Raw genomic sequence first — 23,631 nt, 5'->3', positions numbered from 1 at the left:
GGCATATTTCCATTCACAACAGTACGGGAAAGCTAAATTTGCCGACTACCCAGCATGAAATACAAATATAGTCGGTTGGGTGACTGCTGAGACAACAACGATTTACCGGTTTCGACCTTTTATTCAAAAGTCTTCATCAGAATGACAAAGAGTGGTACCGCACTTGCTTTTATAGCCTCTAGGTGTACTAAGGTCAGGACAATCTACTCCCTGCTTTGCCCCGGTCAGGGCGCTCTAGGAAATAGCCAATCGGCTTACAGGATTTCGCTTTGCACTGGCTAAATTTAAACTGAGCAATCAGAGCCTAGGAAACAAGCTGACTCAGCGATATTGCTGTTTGTTCAGGTCGGGTCGCTCCAGCAGGAAATACAAATAATTTTCCAAGGTATATTATAAGTAATAACTACTTACAGATGACCGGGACAAACCAAATCTAGTCTGTCCGTTTTTCAAGAGTTTTCTTTCTTTTAATGTACTGTAGGGTTTGTTTTCTTCTCCTGTGATATGCGGTCATTTTGTCAATACCCAGGAGATCGCGACACGCTATTCCGCAAAGTAAAAAGACTGATCCGGCGGCTTGGTTGAGTCGGTACAACGACTCTCCGAGACTGCCGACTGCACTAGAGGGCGCGGCGCTACGTGTCCGCAACTCCCCTGCAGAGCTGAATATATCATTTTTGGGTCATGACATTTGAGTTGTTCAACGTCATTTGTTGACATGAGGCGTCTTTTTTATGGACCGTTTGTTTTGACAGTTTATAATCTATAACCTCATGAAGTAGTTTGGTGTCGTTACTCGTGGGCACGATATACCTACCCCGCGGCAGGTAAGTACGTATGTAATCGGCCCCAGCACGGCAAAAGAAGGAAACCTCTTTGCATTTCGAATGGTCGCCTGAAAAACAACTAATCATGTTTTCCTTGGCCTGATGGATCGCCGGCTTAAACATAACACAGCATTTGGGGAAAGTTCGTGTGCGAAGTCTAGCTCTCTATAGCATATTTTGGACATTGCTCTGCCGAGAGTGGAGGCAGACCAATTTCTTTTCTGTCCTGTCACTTTATGAGAACGCCAGACATCACCCCCGACAATTTGAGCGTTAAGCGCGTCGGCAACCCTAAACAGTTTCCGCCTTTGACCCCTCGATACATGTATGGTGCAATCAGGTTTTTCTACAATAACTGACGGTCGAATGTTGCATAGCAATTGTTATAATTTCTTAAACACCTACCGTTCCAGAAAAAACTGCTATAGGCTCAAAATTCTGTCACTTATGTCGTAAGTTTTACATGATTGAACCATCGGGGAGGCTCTTCCCTGAGGTCTGTTGCAATTCTCTTTAGGACATGGCAGTGGTCCTCCCTTCAGTGGACATAGTTAGGGCCATCTCTCTCTGGAATGTACATTTGTTGCTTGAAGTCGATACCATCCACTAGGAATTATTCTGCTCTCATACGTTATTTGAATGTTGCAAGTGCAGATCTGAGCTTGTCAACGAAACCCTCTGTGGAGGGGGTGCAACCTGGGGACTCGAGCTGTCCCCTCAACCTGGTGACTGCATCTTCTTCGGCCATGTGTTCTACAGACTTCCATCTCCAAAATCGAACGCGATCGAAAGCACGCCAAGCCCGAAGGGATACGTGCATATGCCTCCTTGGTCCGGAGTGTAAGATGCCAGTAATAAGAATGGCTTTATTAAAACGGAAGAACGGGATCGACCTATGTTCTACAGGTCGATTCCGTTTGGACCTAATTTTGGAACGTCCCGACCTAAAGTAGATCCACTATGGAACGTTCCACTATCTTACACCCCCCTTACCTAATAAAATTATACTGAATTTTCTATATACATATGTTCGCATGTATATGTAATATGTTACTACAAGATTACTCTTAGTGGAACTAGCCACATTAGATCTGAGAAAGAATACAAATGAATCTGTATCACATAGCTACAAGATGTTCCTTAGTGGAACCAACCTCATCATCTGAGTAAGTATACAAATGTATAGGTAGCAAATGTCTATACGATGTCCAATAGTGAAACCAACCTCATCATTTGAGTAAATATGCAAAAATTAAGGTGTATGTAGCAAATAACAACAAGGTGTTCCGTAGTGGAACCAACCTCATCATCATAGTAACTATACAAATGTAAAGATAGCAAATGACTACAAGATGTCCATTAGTGAAACTAACCTCATCATCTGAGTAAGTATAGAAAAATAATCTATATGTAGCAAATAACTAACTCATTATCTCCTCATGTTGATATCGTATAACTTGTATAACTTATGTGATGATTTTTAATGTTGATAATGTCTCTCACTCAGTGTTGAAATGTCCTCTTCCGACACCTACTTGCCATGCGCATACCCTTTATCCCCTCACCCAACCTATCCCGTCACCTCTATCCCCTTTATAGCACCTCCCAACCAGCAGTATGATTTTCTCATACTTCTGATAAATATCAGTCGCCGTTCTGATGATGTTTAACGGGAACGCCTCAAACTCGGTCACAATGTTCTGCGCAGCTGTTCTTGCAACATATCTTAGGGCCTTGGTTGATTTCTCATGTATAAGGAAGACATATCATATTGTCAGCTGATTGCATTTTGTGAAGCCTTTTTGTGACCTCCAGGATTTTTCACCCGTTACAAGTACCGTTTACAGTTGTAAGTGGTTAACGGTGACCACCGTTAGCCAGTTATAAGTGGACCAGGAGACGTCTCCTGGCTCTTGAGATACAGCGTTAACGGTAAGGACAGGCCGGGAGAGATGGGTCACCGAGGCCATAGATAGTGGACTGTAGGAGAAGCCTCGCGATATTTGGGAACGTGACCTCACGAGGGTACAGAACGGTGGCCGGGAGGCTACCGGGAAGTGGCCGGGATATTGTGTTTTCAGGCCCGCCGACCGTCCGGATCGATCGCCGTAGGTCGTCCAGCAGCAAAACTCTGCCTGTTCCATGGTGAGGTGAGCAACTTTGGTTCATTTATACCGATTATTTTTATATTGAATAGGCACAGATCCTCGTTAATTTGCAACTAGCTCGAGCTATGCCCGGCGCGTGTTAAAGGGGGAGGGGGGTGCACACATCACCGCGAGTAAAAATAGTATGGTTCTTTTTAGCCCACTGCTGTTGTTACTGGCCTCATTCATAATTTGGCCACGTTCATCCAGATCATACATGTATCAAAAACACAAAAGGTCGGTTTGTAATATTCTAACTGGAGTACGTAAAGTAACACTAACAGACACAGAAGACTAGTCGAGTCGACACAGTATCCAGGGTTCGCGGAAAAGGCTGGCCAGGCTACCCTACCAGGCTTAGTATGTTACCCTTTCTGGGCCCCCAGGGGTATGCATAGGGGCTTGGCCTGTAATGGAATTTCCTAGAGGAAAAATGTGTCAATAAGCCCATTCACAGTTGCGACTACACATGCGCAATGTCAAAGGTGAAGACAGGACAGGACAGTATGAATCTCCAAACTTACCACATAGTACCTGGGACTGGGAGATACATGTGCTAGTACGAGAATGAGATACTGTTAGTAAGTTGGTCAATATACCGTCAATGCAGAAATGTTCGCGGTGGTTTGATGTTCATGGTTTTTGCAGTGAACTTTCAGCGCGAACTTAAAACCACCGCAAAACTTTTTGCAGACTTACTAGTATGACTGTAGCGCTATTGTTACAACTGCAAACACTCAATTTTCCCTATATAGTATGTCATTCACATTAAGGGGAAAGCTATAAGCAAATTATAAATAAACTAAAAGATTACAAGAACATCGCTGACACCTGTGTTCCCACCAGAGATTTTGTTTCATGTTTGGGAATCGAAAGGCATTCAATTTCAAATTACCGTAAAGCCTGTTGAATTTCGTCCCTCAAATGCAAGAAGTCATTTTCAGATGATAGGTCATAGAAACCTGTCGTACGACACACCTGTTTAAGCCCGACCATGTTCACATTGGTCGCAAGAAGAGGTCCATAACTTTTGAATGAATTGGTGACATTTTTAGGGCAGCCTTGGATGTGTTTTACAAGATTCATAGCCTCTACCAGGCTCCGCGAGATCGCTGGGAAAATAGTAGAAATCGGCAAATAGAGTGAAAGTATGCCAGTGGTACTCCGCTATACAGTGAAGCTCATGGACCCTCTCTCCGTAGCTAACTCCCTTGGAACACTATTCACTCTATTTGCCGATTTCTACTATTTTCCCAGCCTTGTCGCGGAGCCTGGTAGAGGGTACAAGATTCAGCCACTACTAGTACTAGTACATGTATTGTCATCAAGTCCATGGTCTGATCTCTCATAGCCACACTGGAAATCATATGACATTTGTATCAAACAGTCAAAACCAACGTTGCCAGTGACCTAGGTTTTTGCGGTTACCTCTTTATCGCAAACTTAAAATCATTCTCAACCACCCCCTAGCGAAAAGTGAACTGTCCACTAATGCTTTCCTTATTACTAGTAAGTTATTCCCACTGCAAATTTCAAGCCATTTAGCTTTCCTAGCAGGGTACCTGGGTATTACAGGCACCAAAAATACAAAAAATCACCTCCATTTAAGAAGTGGACTACTCCATGATCATTTGCACCTTTAATATCTGGTGCAAAGACCTTACACCTGAGTCCTCACCAAATTTACTTGGCTTACATAGGATGTCACGGAAGACAATTGCAAAAAGCATCATTTCGGGCAAAACTGCCCCCAAAATGATTAATAATGATATTGTAACCACCTCCATGCAAGAAGTGTCTATTCTGGAAAAAGCTCCTCCTATCTCTCCTTACAGCAACTAGCTCTTCCTCACCGAATTTCATTCCATCTGGCTTTCATAGCAGTACACGAGTAAAAACAAACTTGGGGCAAAATCATTTTCATCCATCCCCATGCAAGTTGTGGGAACTTCCTGGATCATGCTTATTTCACGACAAACAGTTCAATACCCTACAGCAACAGACTCATAGTCTCATGGCCATGGCTAGGCCAAGGCAAGCATTCCTGACCATGCCCCTATAGCTAGCCTCTCTGTTGAGTGGTGTTGTACATTGTGCCCTATCTTTAAAACACTTCTGCAAACAGCCCACTTGACCTCTCCAAACTATATCTCACTACAGTCCACGTACTTACATGCTACTAGTTTGTGTCAGTAATACTGTAAATTTTGAAATGTTCGCGGTGGTTTTATGTTCATGGTGTTCACGGCAACCGTTTCACCGCAAACATTTTTGTCTAATACTGTGGCGTAGGGGTGGATACCGGTTTGCTGGACCTGATTCAGGCCTATATAACATCCAAAAACCGAGTCCAAAAACCTGAGAGCCAAAAACCTGAGTCCAAAAAAAAATGAATACAGTACAAATATATTTTTCTATTTTATTTGATGAAAAGTGTTTTGAGTCTACCCTCTGACAAAAACAGGCATTTAAAATAAGTGCAACATTCAAATATCAAACACGTTGGTTTATCTTGAAAGTCTTCTCACCAAGAAACTTTTATAGTTTTGCTTGTCAGTATTAATTCTCTATGCTTGATATTGGTCTAATAAAACAAAACATCAACTGGACAGGATCAGGTCCAGGTTCAGGTCCCTGGACCTAAACTTGGACTCGGACCTTATTAAGCCGAACCTATATCCACCCCTCCTGTGGCGGTATCATCAGGTATGTGACTACAGTATAGCACTGCTGCAAACTTAAAACCACCGCAAACACTCTATTTTCCCCTTAGCACAAAATCAGAACCATGCAAACTTAAATGCATTCAGATTAACAAGACCACCTCCTAGTGGTGAGAAGTAAACCAGTTATTATTGCCTGAGGTACATGTAGGTACCACAACGATCTGCATTGGCCGGTGAGAAAAACTGTGTTGGCAGAAAAACCTTTCCAGTCCGGACAGCAGAAAAAAATGTCCAGGCTGAAAAGAGGATCTGCATGGGGGTTCCTGGCAACACTTAAAGCTAAATTCAGCAGGTTTAGTTTAATTCAAGAGGATCGACAACGCTTAACAGTGGTTCACATTCCTATAGAACTGGCAGCGCAGCATCATGAATGGCCCAAGGGTGCAACCATTTTGTAGGGGGGTCTGAGGGCATACTCTCCCAGAAAATCTTAACCCTCTCAAATCTTAACCCTTAATACATGTCGTATCGACATGAGGTGGGGTGCATACGAAGCATTCATGACATTCCAGCCAACCAATGTAGGGGGGTCTGGCATGCTCTTCTATAAAATCCTAACCCTCTCAAATGCAATTCCTTACATTTTGAGACCCAAAGTTTGCATGTTTACTGTGTCGAAACCAAGATAACCAGATGTCCTGTTGTAACTTTTCATAGGGCAATGTTGTCTTTCGACTACGCCTTGCGACTAAAATCTCAGTAATGCTGAAAGAAGAATTCAGGATAACAAATAGCAGGCTATGTAGAATTAATGGCAAAGCCGACTGGCTACGATTAACAGTGAAATAAAAATAGTAGACTATTGTCGATACAGACTTACATTTTTAGGCGTAGTCAGTATCTCTGATTCTATGCAGGACAGGACACCTCCTCCCCCATGCAGACCCTCTCTTCAGAATGGACAGAGTTTTTTTCTGTCCGGACTGGACAGGATTTTCCACCAACACGAGAAACATTTTTGTTGTTGTTGAAGAAAGCAGAAGAACTATCGAGAAGGGGATGTGGTGTGCTGTATACATTGGTTACCTTCACATGTATGATCTCCTTCATGTTGAACTTAGTCAAGGGGCTTATGTTTTCACAGTCTAATCTTGATTGATCTTATGATGCATAAGAAAAAGCGCATCACTTTATTATTGGATAATCATATGAACTGTAACCTGCTACGAAAAAACATTATTCTTCCTCCTATGTCTAATCTCATTAGGTCGCCTGCTTGACCAGTGGTATTTAATGAATAATTCACATCCATACATACTGATATAGTGATAGTATCTTTTAAAAGTCTGCAAATATTGTAAGAAAGCTGTAAACTTAACCTAAACATGATCCAGTCCCACAGTATACGTAGTAAGTCCATGATGCAATTGGCCTTGTGACCCACAAAGCACAGCACTGTTTCATCCTGAAGTCAGCAAAACATTATTAAGTTAATTGCTTCGGGCTCTAAGAACTCAAAATCAGTGTTGTTCTATATCTGACTTCAAAATTTCAAACAAGTAATTCATCAAATAAAGTATATGGTTGTATTCCTTTTTCTGATACTTAGATTTCAAAAAATATTCTATATACTATAGTACAAACCCTACATGTAGGTGCACCAGTAAGAAATAAGGTGTATAGCTCCAATTTTGAGTGCACAAAGGTGCACATGCACCCACTGTTTCAAGCCCTGTATAGCCAAAGGCAGTATAGATGGAATACTAGTAGCTTCTCCTGTATTCATCATCACATGAGAATTCTAACAGAATGTTATTCCCTTTTTATACAAATGTAGTAAGAATTGTAGGAATGTGTGTGTGTGTGTGTGTGTGTGTGTGTGTGTGTGTGTGTGTGTGTGTGTGTGTGTGTGTGTGTGTGTGTGTGTGTGTGTGTGTGTGTGAGTGCTGACATATTTAGATCAGAGTTTTTGATAAGTGAGGAGTCCCAGGGACATGTGTCAAAAACTTAACTTATGACTGCTTAGACTACACTCTGTAGTGTATTAGGTATCTATTGTTGTCACGAGACATTATATACATTGCACTTATCCTATGTATTTTTGTACATACTATAAGCACTAGGAAAAAGACAATGCATTGTCTTTATTAACCCAACCTTCACCTTTTTGTTCTTGTTGTTTCTATAGGGGCTGACAATATTCAACCCAGACAGAGCATCAATGCCCTGTCCTCATGAGATGACAGTGAGTGAGAAGCTGACAGTGCAACAATGGATTACCTGCATCTGCATGGAGGAGTCATGTATCAACACCAACCAAGTCCTAGTTTTTTTAGAATGCATTGGGTCTGTCAAACAGCTAGTAAAAGTTTACACATGTATGAATCCTTCCTGCAATTTCAATTCCCATTGCACTGTAGACATGTATGTAATTATTACAATGGCAATGACTCTGATCCACATGCTTTTAAAATCACACCTCAATCCAAAAAACCTCATTAGATTAAAAATGTAGTAGAAAATGCCCCCGTTTTGCATGTCTCTTATATGTAACTTATACATATTCCAGGACTACATATGCTGTCAGTAAGTGTAATTGTCCACGTCTTTGACAGTTGTTTGTGCCCATGCATGTATTTCTACATGCAATAATACAGTACATAACCAATTTGAATTGCATTGAATTGTTTTCCTCTTTAGTCTTTGTTTGACTGTTATCATAACACATATTGGTATATTCCAAAGTCAATCCATACACGAAGGGTGACCCAGGAAAAAGCATGTCAGTGGCACCTCAGGCATAACTGATTAAACAAGGAAGCCACGCTCTCTGTTGTTTTCTATATTCTGTCAAATATTCCATTGAACAGCTTCAGAATGTAAGGTAGCTGCAGGGGAGTTAGGATAAATTGTGTGTTTTAGATGCTCTGTTGAACATGTATAGGTATCTGAGCAGTTCCTGATTAATTGATTTCAAGCTGTGTGCATTTTGTGATCTATTCACTTCAAACTGATGTGGTCATTGCGCCAATGTCAGATGTATGTGCTGAGACCTAATGTGAGTCTTGCCTTGCAATACCGACTCATATTTATTTATTTTTACTGTAACAATTACATGTTGAGGGTAACAAGATGTTGATATGATCTTAATAATCTAGATTGCTTAATCTTTCCATATCAGTTTGTTACAAAGTGTTATGCATGAGTCTAAGTTACCCTTGTTATGCACATGTACATAAAAAGTACAAACACAAACACTTTTCTATGTAAAAAGTTGTTGATATGGGATTCATTTTTTGTTGCTTTATTCTACTGCAGTCAAGTCAGCATAAAATAAACTGTGGTCTTCGAACATAACATGTGCTTCTGGAGTTTAAGTCAATAAAGCCAGCAGGATTTTAAAGACGATTCAGATGTTTTTATCTTTTCATGTAATCTATAGTTATCTACAATACTCAAAACAAAGCCACAATATGCATATATATATTTATTGAAGTTGTAATGTTTTTGGATAAGTCATACTAAAAGGAGTCCTAAACTCTAGAAGGGAGTGTTATTTTCCACTAGATTATGTATCAATGAATACATAATCAGCCGACTTTGTACAGAATTCAGACCCTACCCATGGATTCCCTATACGTATTCCCACTTCCTTCATGGTGAATATTTTTAGCATAAATAAGGGGGGCTTAGCACAATCATAAGGCCAGTTGTTAATAAGATATAAAGGCACATATAAGACCTTTCTTAGCCCCCCTGACATTCTTTTATCACGTCATGAATGTACATTGTATCACGAAAGTTCATAAAAAGAATGGCAGAGGAAGTGGAAAAATATAGCTTCTGGTTATGGACCAGAAGGAGAGGAAAGGCCTGGGGGAAGAAGGAAACAGCATAAGTGTAACAACGAAGAGGCTTAAGGAGCAGCAGTGAGGCTGAGGGCGTACCAGGGTACGTGGGGGATATAATCTCCTTTGAGGGACGAAACGTTTGAGGGGCCTCTGGCTGAAGATCACAGCTGACTCCTTGGTGCTGAAAAGCACGTCAAGTGGCACGAGCTACCTGGCAGGTGACAATCAAATCATCCTGTACTTCCAGTGAAAAGAAAATAGAGGATCATGTGGGGAATTTAGTAAAATACTGAATGCGTTTTGATGCGCACGGGACTAGTGGGTACTTATCATATATTGTAATAAGTATTCGTTTTTTACTTCGAAAAACTATCATCTATTGGTAAATAACTCCCCACCCCCCGGAATTTAGGACTCCTTTAATCTTCTGACATTGTACAGGGCTTGAAAGCGTTGCTTGTTTTATCTCGCCTATAGAACAAAAATGATTTCTTTCAAATTCGGCTGGCATATTTCTATATGCTCATGCTAATTTTGTAACTGAGATCATATTTCGTTAATGAAAGTCTTTAACATATTTCAGAAAGTGATACAACATGAAAGGTTGTTTTGCAGACTCCCATGGAAAATAATGTCTATGCACTACAAGTACTGTACATTGAAATCTATAGTTCTGGACTGAAAAGATAAATCGTAGGTTGTTTGTAAATATATGCAATCAAACGCACGTAAAGGCTATTGGACGAATGAAATATCGATAGACATTTTTTACTATTTTTTAAACTTTTCTTGGAAGGTTATCTGACGAATGAAAGGTTTTTAACTCGGCAGAAGACGACAAAAACACTTTCTGTCGGGTCCATTTTGCAGTTCTAACGTTTGTCGCTAGGATGAAATAAATCGTTTTGTTTGGCCAATATCTTCAAGCAGAAAAGCGGAACAGCAAATTTACTGACAGCACAGATAGATAAGCATATCAACTTACTTTTGTGAAAGTTTCATGGAAAAATATTATTTCCTTCTTGTTTTATAAAGGAAAACGCACTTTCGTTAGTTGCGGTAGGAAATCAAGCTAGAAAGTCCCCCCGGAAGATGGCAGGTGAAACGCAGCCTCGCTTTGCTCGAGACCGGAAAATCTTCAATTTCAAATCTCACCTAGAATACAACGGATTTCTTTGAAATTTGGATGACATATTCATGAAAGCTTACTTAGGCATTGTATGGATTCCAAAGCGATAAGTACAATTGGTTATGGAGTGATTAACAGTTGATATTTTGACCATAGATCATATATTCCTGTCACTAGTGCCAAATAAAACTTCGCATTTCTCCTGAAAAAATGAGTGCAAACACTCAGCAAGGTAGTGCTAATACCACTGAAATGTCCTTGACAGAGTTATATTGATAATATGTCTATTGCACGATGTAGATCCCTAACGCTACATCATTTTTCTAATATGCCGCACTTTTTAGATTGGGAATTTTGACCGTGCCCCAAAATGACGATAGATTAATGGCCTATATCTTCAAGCAGAAAAGCGGAACAGCAAAACTACTGACAGCACAGATAGATAAGCATATCAACTTACTTTTGCCAAAGTTTCATGGAAAAATATTCTTTCCTTCTTGTTTTATAAAGGAAAACGCACTTCGGTGAGTTGCGGTAAAAAATCAATCTAGAGAAGTCCCCCCGGAAGATAGCAGGTGGAACGCGGCCTAGCTTTGCGCGAGACTGGAACATTTGGGTTTCATATCTCACTTAGAATACAACGGATTTCTTTGAAATTTGGATGACGTATTAATGAAAGCTTACTTAGACATTGTATGGATTCCCAACGGATGAACGCAATTGGTTATGTAGTTACTAGCAGTTAAATTTCCGATAATAAATCAAACATTTCTAGCAGAAATAACAAATAAAACACATTTCTCCTGTAGGATTTCATATCTCGCCTTGAACAAAATCTACTTCTTTGGTTCAGGGCGGCCCCTACCTTATGTTTATATCATTAAAATGTACATTTCTGTGACCGGCATGTCTGGACAGACTCAATGACACCTTTGTTGGGCAAATTCGTTAACGTCTTCGAAATTCACAAAAATCTAATTTTTCATTCAGGGGGCCCCCCTAGAGTTTATTTCATGAAAATTTACATTTCTATGACCGGCATGTCTAGACAGACTCAATGACATCTTTTTTTGGCAAATTCGTTAACGTCTTCGAAATTCACAAAAATCTAATTTTTCATTCAGGGGGGCCCCTCTAGAGTTTATTTCATGAAAATGTACATTTCTGTGACCGGCATGTCTGGACAGACTCAATGACATCTTTGTTGGGCAAATTCGTTAACGTCTTCGAAATTCACAAAAATCTGATTTTTCATTTAGGGGGGCCCCCCTAGAGTTTATTTCATTAAAATGTACATTTCTGTGACCGGCATGTCTGGACAGACTCAATGACATCTTTGTTGGGCAAATTCGTTAACGTCTTCGAAATTCACAAAAATCTAATTTTTCATTTAGGGGGGCCCCCCTAGAGTTTATTTCATTAAAATGTACATTTCTGTGACCGGCATGTCTGGACAGACTCAATGACATCTTTGTTGGGCAAATTCGTTAACGTCTTCGAAATTCACAAAAATCTAATTTTTCATTCAGGGGGCCCCCCTAGAGTTTATTTCATTAAAATGTACATTTCTGTGACCGGCATGTCTGGACAGACTCAATGACATCTTTTTTGGGCAAATTCATTAACGTCTTCGAAATTCACAAAAATCTGTTTTTTTCATTCAAGGGGCCCCCCTTGAGTTTATTTCATTAAAATGTACATTTCTGTGACCGGCATGTCTGGACAGACTCAATGACATCTTTTTTGGGCAAATTCATTAACGTCTTCGAAATTCACAAAAATCTGATTTTTCATTCAAGGGGCCCCCCTTGAGTTTATTTCATTAAAATGTACATTTCTGTGACCGGCATGTCTAGACAGACTCAATGACACCTTTGTTGGGCAAATTCATTAACGTCTTCGAAATTCACAAAAATCTGATTTTTCATTCAGGGGGCCCCCCTTGAGTTTATTTCATTAAAATGTACATTTCTGTGACCGGCATGTCTAGACAGACTCAATGACACCTTTGTTGGGTACACAGTAACATGGTTGATATATAAAACTATGCACAATGCACACACAAGACATTAGAAAAGACGATGGAAACAAGATAGCAAATGGGTGCAGCTTTAATGACAAATGCATTGTGGTATATGTACATGTAACATAATATATCATGGAGATACATTCTTGGAAGAAGAGTACCTAAAGTATATGTATTTGATGTAGTACCTGCAGAATATTCAATAGGCAATATTACTTGTACCTGGTCTCCAGACTCCAGAGCCATGCAAACATTACTTGTGCCCTCACATGGTCTCCATATCAGTATATTCTACCAGTGCTGCATGGAGCCTTACCTAGTGCCTCAGTAGCATGGTATATTTCCTGGTCATGTGTCCTATATGCTGTAGGAGGCACACCGGCATTACATAATCTTCTGTACAGTAGTAAGAGAAAATTAAGATTAAGCCTCTGCTTACCCATGTACACAACTGGTGTGCTATATCTAAACCGGTATAGTACATTACCGATGCTCTTAGAGCCATACCAACATTACCTGTTAGGTGTTGTTGAGTCCCAAGAGCCACACCAATATAAGCTGGAAGTTGCCTTACCTATTCCCCAGATCTAAGAACCATGCAAATCTTACCTGGGATACATCAGCCAGTCTTTAGAACCTAGAGTCAAACAAATAGCTAAAAAAACTGTCCTTGACAGTAACTGTTTACTAGCCATTTAATAGAAAAATCATGTTAGATACACACTCATGACTCAAATATCTATTGTATATATATAAAATTCACATGACCTTAAATTCTACATGTAAAAACTAAAATGTTTTAAAAGTTTAAGACTACTGGTAGCATTTTTGGCTATATTGTCAGAACCAAGGGATAGAAGTACCCAACCTTCTGGGACATTTTTATATAAAATGTCACACTATATGCATGTCTATTATCAAAGACTATAAAGTCAAAATGGGTAGGGTCGTAACGAAAATCAACAAATAATTGACCATCTGTTGGGCATGTTGTTACTTTCAAAACAAGTATCCAATATGGGTCCAGACCAGCTCTTAAAGTTCAGTTTTACAGCTTATATAGTTCTCTATTCACAGGGTGTATGTATACATGTGGGGAAGTGTTTGTCCATTGAAAGTTCTTGGAGGGGGTGACATTTTCTTTAAAAAGATGCCAGAATTAAACTTTGCCCATCAGGAGGCCATATATATTAGCAAGGAGGTTAAATATACACCTTGATATTAGCTATATGTCACAGTAGAGATTGCAATCCAGGACAATTGGCAACTGTCCTAGGACAGATTACGATCGGAGTCTGTCCTAGAACCTACAATTACACTACCGGCAGTAAAGATAGCGATCACAATCTGTCCTGATAACAAACAGTGATTCTACTTGGAGAAATTCTGATAACCATTAGATCATGCTTTGGAAAATATAATTAATCATTGCACAACATTTCAATCAGTTTTAGCACACTACCTACATTCACAATTACTATTCTAGGTGAATAAGTTCATATTTCATAACGGATAAATTCCATGTATGTTTACTGACAAAGAAATTTCTCATCAATTTATGAAAAGGTTAATAATCGGTGAAAGATATCAATTGGAAGGTGATCAAACAAAGCAAATTTTGAGGTCTCAAGATGTTACTCAGTGTCTCACCTTTTCAGTACATTTTACTAGTCATATACCAAATCTATTCTCCACACAAATATAGACTATTCCAAAATCACCCCATTGCAAAAATGTACTATTCCCAATCACAACATGTGCAAACTTCAAGGGGTATGTACAGGAGGGATAGACTCCGATGAGTTTGAATCAGAGTTTGTCCTAGGGCAGATTTAATTGCCGATTGTCCTAGTACAGATCTCGGTTACAATCTGTCGTTAGTAGAATCACCGATTGTCCTGAATCGCAATCTCTACTATGACATCTACTCCTACAAATATGGTTACTGTCTTTTCTATAGAGTATCTCTACAGGGGCTGGCTGTAGATTCTGGCCAGCTGGATATGATATTGCCCCCATATTGGGTATGCTGTCCACCAGTTTCTGTAGAATATATACTCCACTACTGTATAAAGTGGTGCGATGACCTAATGGTAGAGTGTTCACCTTGCACACAGTAGGTGTTGAGTACAATCACCGGCCGTACATACTGCTTTTTCAGCTTAGCACTCAGCAAATGGGTGTGGAAGTTAAACGCACAACATCACTACCAGCGGACTAGTCCCCGCTGCAGAGACTTGCACAAAGTTGTGTGGCCCAAGGACTGCGAATCGGAGATGGGCGCACCATAGGCTCCAAGAGGCGTGGGAGGACTGTAACTTTAACTAACTGTAAAGCTTGAATTCGATGGGGGAGGGGGGCAGTAGTTATAGCCGACAATAGGTACTGCCTGTAAGTTATCAAATATATAAACTGTACATACTACAATTGCTGCAGTTGGAATTACAGGCTGTAGCTAATTGCCCTTCTGAGAACAAGGTCAACATTTCAAGTTGACCAGCCTTTCAGCCGCAAATATCATCTTACAACATAATAATTATAATGTTAACTAGTGGTACATGTAGTTCCGTAACTGTTGGTACAATTGTCTTCATAGGGGCCTACAATCCACTTCACCTCCCAGCCTAGCTGTGGGGATTGTTTTTAGCCTGTAGCATTTTGCATACGACCACTGTTATAGAGCAGCTACTCTGAAGACAATGGATATTCACACAGGGGCACTGGACAAAAATCCAGTGAAGTGTACTGTATGCAGAAATATTAGCGGTGGTTTTATGCTTGTGGTTTTTGCAGTGGCTGCTTCACTGCGACCATTTTTGTCTTCTGCTGACCTACCCCTTGTCTTAGTGGTACATGTATGTTACTAGTATTATACATTGTACAGATGTTTTTGAGGCACCTGTTAACAAGGCACAAATAGAACACAGACCCGATCTTCGAACATTGAATACAGATTTATTAAGAATATCAAGCCAAGTTAAAGGCTTAATTTACAGTACTATTCCTTGACAGCTTTTTTGTGTGGAAAAAAGTCACTTTTTAACAATGATCACACAAGCACTGCCAAAAGCAACTGGTCTGTCCATCTGTAGCATCCTTGTCTTGTTATGGTTTCCGACTGGCTGTCTGTAAAGGCGCCAATACTAGTGTTTTTGTTACTTTACAGTATCTATATGCGACTACATACATGTATACTGAGTAGCGCCATCGCGAAATCAAAACCCCCGCTAACACTCCATTTTCAACCTACCACAAAATTAAATCACCGCAAACTTAAGTCCATTTACAGTACTATTTCTGATCTGCCTGTGATTCTACATGTGACGTCTAGTTGCAGCAGTTGTCCGTTGATGTACTTCCCAGGCCTCTTGGGATATCTCTTTCCAATGAAGCTGCAAGACAGAACAAATGTAACTTGTAAGTTACAACTAGATAGCAGTAGATACATAAATCGAATTGCAAGGTACTGGACTATGACAACAGGCGTGAATACATGTACATGTACAGATACATTGTTAAATAAATGTACTAGAATAGCAAACAGACTAATAAATGAAGGAGACTCTGCACATAAACTTCCCATGATCAGAAATGATCCCCAAATTATGCTGTCGCAGTGCACTTCGAATGAACCTCCAAAATCTTGAGCATCATGAGTAAAACATCAGGGCAGGCCCCCAGGGACACGAATGGGTCCAATATTTTCAAAATTGGAAAGAATTCAAGAATGCAGTCAGAAGCTCTATCATGTAATTCATGTAAACTGATCATGTACATATGTAAGTTAGTACTTAGTTAGTTAGTACAAGTGTACCATGAGTAGTGCAGTTACACATGGAATGCTATAAAACTATTTGAGTGCACCCACATTTAAAATTAGTGCACAGCGATATGGGGAGCACAAAAGTGCACGTGCATCCAGCACTAAGTATTTCGAGCCCTGGTGTGTGTGTGTGTGTTTGTGTGTGTGTGTGTGTGTGTGTGTGTTTGTACAATGTATATAGCTGACAGGCAGTACTAGTATAGCCTACTACCTACCTACCTACCTACCTACCTACCTACCTACCTACCTACCTACCTAGTCCCTTGACCTCTGGGTCGTTGGGGGGACAAGGTAGCAGTAAAGATGGAGATCTGTCCACTATAGTCACAGGGAAGAATACAATTTATGAGCTATTCCAAGATCAGGGTATGCCAATAGCTTGCTGCGTCATTATAGCATTCTTACTATGGTGAATGTGAACAGGGCAACAGTTTATCTACAACTTAGTACAAGCATAAGGTGTTGTCTGTACCCCCAGCCCCCATGCATGGAGGCCCCATTGATGTGATACTATAAAAGCTACATATCATATACATTTCATTCAAAGCAAGGTTATAGGCAGCCTATACTGTAATTGGTTTCTTTTACTTTTACTGTAACTTTATGTTCACTATTTCAACGGTTATCTCTCTATGTACAGTGAACTTATCATCACCGTGTGTAATCGTTTATGATTCCTTCACACATCCTGTCTGTAAAACACTTGCCACGGTCACCACCGTGAAGTTAAAGTTCAGTGAAAATATCTATTTTCCTTACCCTGAAATATTTTGCTACCATGAAGTTGATTGAATATAAAGTGAATTAATATTACAGTAACCTCCTTGTTCAAAGTAAATTCATCCACATTTGAATGTACAGTACATGTACATCATCAAAGTGCTGCCCCTTCCTTTTAAAAGAGAAGCTTTTTAATCATTAATGATCACCATTGTCAAGTTCAGCAACATACATCAATGGGTGATTGATTGAATTTTATCACAAACCTGTCAAAAGTGTCATAACATTCCCCTAAGGCTGAACAACTTTCTTGTTTCGTATCTGATATGGAATAAATGATATCCAGAATTTTCCATAGTTGTTGCTTTTAGTTTTACTTCCAATTTCCTATTGAGGCCTTCCTAACGTAGGCTGTAACTTGAAATTGCCGACAGATTCCTTGCCAAATACTACTGCAACATTTGCGGAAAAAGGCAGGCTAGCCTGCCAGGCCAGGCTACCCTGCCAGACTACCCTTTCTGGACCTTAAGGCTCTGCATGGGGATTTTGCGCATAGTAGAATTTTCAAAAGGAAAAACTGGGTCAATAGCAATCCCAGCTGAGGGTGAATTGGACAGAAGGCATCAGCGTATGAACTATGATATTGCTGTTGGGTGGGGGGTGGGGGGGGGGGATGTGGTGCTGAAGGAAAAGCCGTTTGAAACAAATTCCAAGTATACAATAGAATATACCGGTCAACAAATATTAAGATTGAAGGGGAGGACCTTTGTTTACCAAAACAACAAATTCAAAACAAATGGCTTTGTGCATTTCTCTGTGGGTTAGCATGTGTGATTGTGTTTTCACAATGTATACATAGTGTTGTTTGTGCTGTTATTTTCTTTCATTGCTCTCTCATCCCATTTTTCTGCAATTATAAATATATAATATTAATAAGCCCATTCACCGTTGCGACTACGCATGTGCAGTGTCAAAGGTGAAGGCCCCTGGCTTGTAAACAGTACTCCTATCAACGTTGTCTAGATTTGCATAACAACGTCCAGACGGGTTTTGTTTACGTCTCATGGGACTTCACCTTTGACATTGCGCATGTGTAGTCGCAACCGTGAATGGGCTTATTGACACATTTTTCCTCCAGGAAATTCCATTACAGGCCAAGCCCCTATGCATACCCCTGGGGGCCCAGAAAGGGTAACATACTAAGCCTGGTAGGGTAGCCTGGCCAGCCTTTTCCGCGAACCCTGGATACTGTGTCGATTCGACTAGTCTTCTGTGTCTGTTAGTGTTACTTTACGTACTCCAGTTAGAATATTACAAACCGACCTTTTGTGTTTTTGATACATGTATGATCTGGATGAACGTGGCCAAATTATGAATGAGGCCAGTAACAACAGCAGTGGGCTAAAAAGAACCATACTATTTTTACTCGCGGTGATGTGTGCACCCCCCTCCCCCTTTAACACGCGCCGGGCATAGCTCGAGCTAGTTGCAAATTAACGAGGATCTGTGCCTATTCAATATAAAAATAATCGGTATAAATGAACCAAAGTTGCTCACCTCACCATGGAACAGGCAGAGTTTTGCTGCTGGACGACCTACGGCGATCGATCCGGACGGTCGGCGGGCCTGAAAACACAATATCCCGGCCACTTCCCGGTAGCCTCCCGGCCACCGTTCTGTACCCTCGTGAGGTCACGTTCCCAAATATCGCGAGGCTTCTCCTACAGTCCACTATCTATGGCCTCGGTGACCCATCTCTCCCGGCCTGTCCTTACCGTTAACGCTGTATCTCAAGAGCCAGGAGACGTCTCCTGGTCCACTTATAACTGGCTAACGGTGGTCACCGTTAACCACTTACAACTGTAAACGGTACTTGTAACGGGTGGATTTTTTACCAGACTGAGTGCTGCTGTTCATTATCAAAGGTAAAAACAATACAATGTAATTTATTTTTTTCTCAAGGTCATCCACAACACTCAATGTGCCATTGGCCTCTCAGGTTTGAGCACTGATCTCTGCCTCTCTGGATATGGTGGCCACAGCAATTACCTTGGAGTGCCTTAAAAAAGGATGAAGAAGAATCAGTACAAGTGTATGTCCTAAGAAAAGATTTGTTATATCACCCAACAACACAACTGGATCAGAGACTGAGTGTAAAACACCACAATAATAGCATTTTGAATCAGACTATCTGTCATGTGTGTGTAACAAAGCCACATGTATTACCTTATTCCTAGGGCAGATACAGTGGTATGGTCACAGTTTGTGATGCTGCCATGTATTGCACCTGTTATGATGACCTGTTCAAATGGAGAGCATAACATACATAACATAACATAACATAACATAGTCTTCGGATAGGAGGCATATTGCCTATAAGATCCGCGTCTTAAGCTAAAAGTTCAGAGTTTGTGATTAGAGTTTATGTTGGGCTGGGCGAGTACTCCAGTCCCCTCCAGTGGTTGTCCAGTTTTGACTTCAAGGTGTTCACAGTTTCGGCAGCTACAACATCCGCGGGGAGGCTGTTCCACGAGTTGACAGACCTGACCCTGAAGCAGTTCGACCTGGCCGGCTTCTTAGCTTTTAAGCACCAGAGGCCACCCATACAAGATGGTCAAACCTTAAAAGGTTTGACCATCTTGTATGGGTGGCCTCTGGTGCGTCTGTCAACATTGAAGTTGAACAGGCGGCTTGTGCTGTACTCTCTCGAGCAGTTGCTGGTCACCTTTGTAGTGTGGGCCCCATATGACGTTTCCGTATTCGATTATTGGACGAACCATGGCTTTGTACAATATGGGCACAGTTTTCTAGTCAAGCCGTTGGAAGCTTTTCCTGATGAGACCAAGGGTTCGAAAAGCTTTGCCAGCAGTGGCTGTACAATGGGCGTGGAATTTGAGTTTATGATCGACGGTTACACCATGGTCACGCTCCTCACTGGTCTCATCAAAAATGTGACCTTGCATCTCGTACTCTTTGCAAGGGTTTCCATACCCAATGTGCATTCGTTTACACTTCTCAAGCTGAGCTGCCAGTCGTTAGACCAGCCTGCCAGGTTGTTTATGTTCGCTTGCAAGACAGCTGTCTCCTGTGGAGAGTTCACTCGGCGAAACACCTTAGCGTCATCGGGCGTTATGTGGGCGAGCTTCCATTCATCTGCCAGGCGGCCTTCATCTAAAGACTTACGGAGGATGATGGCGAGTGGTTTGGCGACTCCTTCTGCGACCTCAGCCAGGATCTTGGGGTGCCACCCATCGGGTCCGGGGGACTTCCCCTTCTTATGTTGACAAGTGTAATAAGAATAGTGTTCAAGTGAAAATATGTAGGCTAATACACATTTTGGTCAATCCTGGCACACCATTAGACATATTGATGAATCAAAACTTTAAATATTCCAGTGATATTCATTTGTGAAATGATTACCTTATCAAAATTAAAAACTGAAGTAAGATAGAGATATAGCAATAAAGTATACCCCCCCCCCACCGTTTTCCTTGTAAAAGCTTGTGCCTTCGCCATCCCGGCAAGCCGCCAGCATGGATGCCTCGGCCAGCTGTTTCACGACACCTCCATAGCCTATATTTACATACACTAGACAAAAGATGGAAGCACACATTAGTAATCGCTTTAGGAAGCCGTAAACACCCGACAAGATGTTTTAATGGATTATAAGCTACTTATTGCAAACTTTTCATGGAGAAATCATTTTGATGATCACAACATCAATATAGCCCGATAGGGTTCATAAGTATAGACGTTAAGTAACAATTCAGAACATCGTAGAATACATACTATTCCTAATGTAAGTGTCTCCATTGACACCAAGGTGTGCAGCTTCACAGAAAGCTTCATACTGGGACTGCAGCATCCCGGTGCAGGAAAAAGCATGCACCAATCGCTGATTGGCATAACCAATCAAATGCGATGTTATGTTGTTTTACAGTGTCGAGTGTGCGAGCAGGGACGTTGAGCCGTCTTTCGTTTCCTCCTTGGAAATGTAGCACCAGAGGCAAGGATTGCATCCTGTGACAAAAGTGTCACAATTACTTCATAGTATATCTTTTGTCACAAGAAATAGGTTAACATATATTTTTAAATGTCTTCATTAGAATACTCTGTTTTGGATGAGAAAGTAGAAAGGACCCTTACCAGCCGCTCCTGACAGCCCATACTATAGGCAAAACAGGGCATAGTCTCCTTTGGCGAACACTCTGACTGTGTACGACTTTCCATCTTTGCACCTGCAATGTACATTTGAATCATGTTAATTTGAACATGACAACACTGCACGAACATGGTAATAGTGTCTGCCTCTCAAAGTAAGTACATATCTGGTAACTCACGTCCACTTTGGCGCCTGAAGGTCGCTGATCTCCTTTGCATAACGAGAAGTCGCCACGTTGAGATTTTTTGTGTGTCCTTGGCATTGAAGATACAAAATACAACATTTTTTGTTTGTTTCGAATTTGGGGTGGCTCTGTTCATGACTTGAAAAGTCATTTTGAAAGAGCCACCCCCGTGATCCCCCCCTACTTTGACCCACACTTCATCCTGGGGGAGGCTCCCACCATGCCATGTTAGACACCTGTAAAAGACAAAGGATTTCCCCGTCAATTCCCTGTCCACTTTCATTTCCCGGCCTATATATGCAAGTATGTGAATTGAAAAAAAATTCTTAAAAATTAAAAACAGATAGCGTTACTAATATGACCTACAGGTCATGCACTACGTCATTTTCATCCACTCGTAACACACATACTAAAAAGACAAAGTAGAGAAGGAACATGGGTTTGAGTTGTGCTAAGTATGAGTTTGACAACAGGAACATAGATTACCAGTGGTTAAGTCCGAGAGGGATGCAGAGAGCAGGTGAAGAAGAGCAAAGTCAAATGTTTGATACAATTTGCCGGCCGAAGCACTGTTACCGGAAGTGTAAGACATGTCCCCGTGTGTTTGTAATTAACAACAGTATATCCCCACAGGTCTACAAACCATCTGTGGAAACTTAAGGGGAAGGGTGTGAACTCAAGTAAGACCGACTCTTTGGGGTTGATAAATGATTTATTTGCTTTATTTAAAACACCTAGTAACGAAAGTAAATATTTGGTTGCTTGCTGCCTTGCGTAACACTATATTGCCGTATTTGGGAGAGCCACGCGAGGTCGCGCACGCGCACGCGGGCCGAGCGGGATTGGTATATAGAAGCGGGCGACGTGTGTAATATGATGGCTAGCTGTTTCAAAAATGATTTGAAATTTACATACAGTTGAACTTCTAGCTGATTTTATAGTGTTTGTGTGCTTTGTTCTGTGTACGTCAATGTTTTTTCTTTTAAATCTGTGTGGTTGTAAATCAGTCTATGTCCGTCTCAAAGATAAAACTGTGTTTGCTTACTATTCGTGATCAGCCGTGCGAGTGCAATCCCCCCCCCCCCCAAAAAAAAAAACAGTGGAAGAGCCCCCGGACAGCTCTCCCGGACAGCTCTCCTGAACCGCCTCCATCGTGTTGTAACTTGTCTGTCTTTTTGTGGTGTGGTGAAGTATACAAATGTATATGTAGCAAATAACTACAAGATGTTCCTAGTGGAACAAAATTTCTCATCTCCTCATGTTGATATCGCATAATTTGTATAACTTATGTGATGATTTTTAATGTTGATAATGCCTCTCAGTACTCTCAGACAAATGTCCTCTTCCGACACCAACTTGCCATGCGCATGCCTTTTATCCCATCACCTCACCTTTACCTTCACCTCTATCCCCTTTATAGCACCTACAAAACAGCAATATGATCTTCTCATACTTCTGCTAAATATCAGTCGCCCTTCCACGAGAACGCCTTAACGGCAACGCCTTAAACTTGGTCACCATGTCATGTGCAGATTTTCTTGCAACATCTGTTAGGGGCTTGATAGATTTCTCCTGTATAAGTGAAGACATATCAGAAGCTTGTAAGTGAGCTCTTGAGGACTGCCATGTGGGATATCAAGAACATAAAACATATTCTTGTACAGGAAATACTTTCGTGTCTAGTCTATACGACATACCTTTAGCATTATTTTCATGTGATTCCTACAAACGCTGCGCCGTGGTAGGCTTGTCTTCTCAGACTGTGGTCTTGGGTAACTTTCTCCAAAAGGCTTGCCAGTGGTCCATTCCTTGTTGTTACTTTTCATTTCTCTTTGGTTTTTGCTAACTTTTCTTCCTAATGAAAGATGTAGTCCGGCTACTTTTTCCGCCACGCTCACCGTGCAAAGATCGTGACAGAAATTTCATCAATATTGCAACGACGGTCGTGACAGGAACGATTTCTACTAACAAAGCGTCTGATAGGATGGTAAGTACATTTTTCTGCTCACTTTAGAAAAAAGATAGAAATAAAAATGACTTCTTTGTGATACTTCGAAATAAAAATGTTACTTGACGTCTTTTCGACAATGCCATTA

At 40.9% G+C, this 23,631-nt stretch overlaps 2 long non-coding RNA genes across 2 annotated transcripts; one reads left to right on the top strand and one right to left on the bottom strand.

Moving 5' to 3' along the window:
• The first annotated feature begins 2,648 nt into the window (after positions 1-2,648).
• On the top strand, positions 2,649-9,048 carry LOC136420731 (uncharacterized). The gene is made up of 2 exons (XR_010753298.1): positions 2,649-2,977; positions 7,829-9,048. It is a non-coding gene; the product is annotated as an uncharacterized lncRNA (long non-coding RNA).
• Positions 9,049-15,581: 6,533 nt separating this feature from the next.
• On the bottom strand, positions 15,582-19,077 carry LOC136420729 (uncharacterized). Its single transcript, XR_010753297.1, has 2 exons — positions 18,747-19,077; positions 15,582-16,038 (listed from the first exon to the last, which is right to left on the bottom strand). It is a non-coding gene; the product is annotated as an uncharacterized lncRNA (long non-coding RNA).
• Positions 19,078-23,631: the final 4,554 nt, after the last annotated feature.

The sequence above is a fragment of the Branchiostoma lanceolatum genome, chromosome 15, assembly GCF_035083965.1.
Source record: "Branchiostoma lanceolatum isolate klBraLanc5 chromosome 15, klBraLanc5.hap2, whole genome shotgun sequence".
Taxonomy (NCBI): Eukaryota; Metazoa; Chordata; class Leptocardii; order Amphioxiformes; family Branchiostomatidae; genus Branchiostoma; species Branchiostoma lanceolatum.
The sequence above is the reverse complement of the archived record's forward strand: the minus strand, read 5'-3'. Positions and strand labels throughout refer to the sequence as shown.